Source organism: Dermochelys coriacea, chromosome 27 (assembly GCF_009764565.3).
Source record: "Dermochelys coriacea isolate rDerCor1 chromosome 27, rDerCor1.pri.v4, whole genome shotgun sequence".
NCBI classification, from domain to species: Eukaryota; Metazoa; Chordata; order Testudines; family Dermochelyidae; genus Dermochelys; species Dermochelys coriacea.
In genome coordinates, this window is record NC_050094.1 from 8787729 (window position 1) to 8791636 (window position 3908).

The following is a 3908-nucleotide window of genomic DNA, read 5'->3' on the forward strand; positions in this document are numbered from 1 at the left end:
GCTTTGCTCTGTGCGGCTCGGTTGTAGCAATAGCCTGAAGAATATTCATTTCCCCTGCATCTGGGGGGCTTGGGAAGGGGCAGAGCATTTCAAGGCGGGGGTCCATCTAATGAGATGTTCTCCCAACTGGAGATGTTCCAGGGCTCCATGATCCACCCCCTCACCCGATGTGATCTTCCTTCTAGATTTGGTGGATTTGGCTCCAAGAGGCCAAAAAAAGGGCCGAGCACCCAGAATAACCCCATGAATTCGTCACACCAGTAATGGATTTGGCACCAAGGGCCAGATTTTCCAAAGAGCTGCGGGGCCAATCTCCCAGCGCTCAGCACCCACCATGGAGGGGCCAGATCTCCCGGTACCACAATAAGGGCCACTTGTCCAAAGAACCTGGCTCCCATTTAGGCACCTAAATTAGGGCTAGATTCTCAAGAGAACTCAGCACCTGGCAGCCAGAGTTTCCAAGGAGCTCAGCTCTCCCCGTGCTGACCCCTTTGGAAAATCTGGACCCTGCGTTTCCCTATTAAAGGGGCCTAATGCAAATGCTGCTTGGAGTCAATGCAAGGATTCCAGTGGGCTTTGGGCTCAAAGCTTAGGATGCTGTCGGGGTGACACTATGAAAAAGCCACCTTCCAATCAGAGCCCCTCGCAACAGAGAGCTCTGCATGCAGAAATCAGCACCTATCTCCTCCTTCGCATCTGTTTATTCTTTCTGTCCCCTGGATTCTTTTTCATAAGATCCTGATGGCTTTACCAGTGTTTTTTTGGGAGGGGGTGTATTTTTCTTTTCTTGCTTGTGTTCGATTCCCTCCCAGCTCTCTCGCTGCAAAACCATTGCATTCCTGAAACAGCCACGATTGTTAATTCCAAATGATGAGGTGGCATCTTTCCTCCCCCCCTCACCAACCAGTTCTCTGCCTCCCTCCCCTTTCTCTTTACATACGTATCTATATAAAAAAGATGACATTCTTTTCTTTTCTGTCATGCTGCAAAAATTAAAGACACATCTTCACCCTGGCAAGCCGCCAGGGTTTCCAAGTTTCGAAAGGCAGGATTGGAGGAGATTTTGCCTGCAACGTGTCTTGGGTGCATAGATACAGGGTTGAAAGCCGGCCAGAGAGCTATGTGTGTGTGTGTGTCGTGGAAACCACCCCTCCCACAGATCCCTGCTTTCGGTGGAGGTCTCTTTGCATTTAATGGCAGCCTATAAAAAACCTGTAGCATTCACCATATGATCCTCTCTTGTCGCAATTTCCACGTGGCCTTTTTTTCTTCTTCTTTTTTTTTTTTGCACAGAGAGAACACACACAGTCATTAAACAAATCCTTAAAAGAATAACAGAAATGCAAAACTTCTTAAGCCACCAGGGCAGGGAATGTGCGAGTCCTCACCCCAGATTAGCTGGAAGGTGCATGAAGAACTGGGGGGTTAGAACGCTGCAAAGGTTCCTGTCTTATTTTAAGTGGCAGCATTGCCTAGCCTGGGGCCTGATTCTCTGCCGTGTGGCATCTGGGGCAGTTGTTTGCAGCAGTGTGAAGTGGTCGTAAAGCCTACAACTCCCCCCCCACACCGTGCCCTGGTAACATCTCATACCCCTTTGCACCAGTGTAAAGGACCATCCAGGGCCCCTTGGCCTATTATTTGTTAACCTGGAAATGTTGTGTCAAATTGGAACCCCCTCAACAAAACGGAGCTGCCGTGTGAAGGGTGACATGTCAGTCATGGGCTAGATCCTCAGCTGGTGTGAAGTGCTGTAGCTTCAATGGAGCCACACTGATTTACCCCCGCTGGAGATCTGGCCCATAGACTCCAATGGAGCCACACTGATTTACCCCCGCTGGAGATCTGGCCCATAGACTCCAATGGAGCAATGCTGATTTATCCCAGCTGGGGGTTGGGCCAGTAGACTCCAATGGAGCGATGCTGATTTACACCAGCTGGATCTGGCTCTCATATGCCTATCTGCTCTAGAGGGAATACTGAGTCATGCCAAATAACATACACATTTGGGGTGGAGGTGGGGGCTGCTGCTTAATATGATCATCTAGGGGCCAGATTCTGCCACCCATTGCTATCTTTGGCACTGACATCAGCAGGGCTTTTATCATTGACTTGGGTAGAAGCAGGACAAGATTCTTACTCTGCCCGTGGTTCCAACAACGTCGATAGGACTAAGGATTCATGGAGAGGGGTTGGAACAATCTGGCCTCTGGAGCATGGAGAATATGTACAGGGCCAGCTCCTCAGGTGGTGTAAATTGGCATCACTCCACCAGCAATCCCATCAGCTCTACACAGAGATGACCTCTAGGTACATCCTTATGTTATGGCTAAAGGCATACTTAGCATTCTCCTTACCAAAAAAAAAAAGTGCCACATTGTCTAGATAACCTACAAAGAATTCGCTGCACTCTGTGTTTTCCTCTCTCCCTTTTTTTTTACTAACGATCCAGCAGTCTGCTATTGCCTGGTAAACATATATATTTTGGGGTGTAATTATAGCCTCTAAAAATTGCACAGCATAGTATGTATTATTGTCAGGGCGCGTTTTCTTTTTCCTACCAACGTGGCTCTTCAGAAAGAAAGAAAGAAAGAAAGAAAGAAAGAAAGAAAGAAAGGAAAAGCAAGTTCCTTTGCTGTAGTTTAGCCAGTGGATTAGAAAATCCACCTTCAGTATTTCAGCAGATGAAACTAAAGTTTGAAACCGATATTATTAGGTGCTGTTGCAGTCTCATGCAGATGGTCCCATGTTTTCTTCTCGAAGCGCGGTTTCCCACTTTGTGGCAGTTTGGTGACTTTTCCATTTACTTTGCTTTGCCGAGGGGCTGCGAATGAAAAGTTACAAATCAGGGACAGTACCAGCCCATTGAAATATCCATCAGAGACAAGCAACAGGGCTTTTTGATTTATTGAGGGTTTCACACTATTTCTGCTTTTAGAAAATCGCCCACAAGCAAAAACGACTGCTCTGGGCAATGCATGAATGCAAGGTGTATATTGCAATATATACATGTGTATATATCTACATCTATATAGCTGGTTAGATCTATAGATACATACACATATAGTTTGGGTTAATGAACAATTATATTTACTGTCCTATGTGCATATTTGGTCTAGATGTTAAAGACATTATATTGCAGTGCTTAATTCTATGAAATTACTGTGTTTTTCCAGTGGTTCTGTCTCTCTCTTCTCTCTTTACTCCTCCTCTTCAAACCCGGTCCTTTTCTGTCATTTCCAGCACAATTTAACAAGCAGAACGGTCCCATCGGACAATATTTTAATACATTTTTTGTGACCTTACTCGCAATTAACAAAGGATTACGGTTATTTCAAAAACCAGAACAAGGCAGGTTTCCTCCTAGAGAAAGCCACAGCAAGGCAAGGATTCAGATCGCCTTATCTGGAAGTTGTTTGCAATTCCCACCCGGAAAAAAAACATTTTAAACACTTTGAGAAATGCAAAAGCAAATGTGATAATCTCCTCTGCCCCCAAACCCCTTTATTGGTGCATCCCTGGGACACCTAGACCCCACGTTCCATCTGGTGGCGCCACGCAATGGGCTTCCACTCTGGTCAGAATTGTTCCTCAAAAAAAAACTCGCCCAACCTTTTAACCTGTCAAAAGCAAAGGGAGCTACTGTTTCCTCCGGTTCTTTTTCAGTGTCACTAGAACTCAGCACATCCCTACTGTCCATGCAACCTGCCCTGCCGATGTAGAGGAGCCAGTGATTTTTGGAAGTCTACATAGATGGGTCCGTACCCTGGCGATTGGGCTGAAAGGGGGTTGGCTATTGTCTCCCAACTTTGTGTGTGTGTGTCCCCACCTGGGACTATGTGAGCTGAGCTCCTCTGATTGGCTAAGGGGTTGGTCCAAGCTCCCCTCTGCACTGAGAGGCAAGTTAAGTT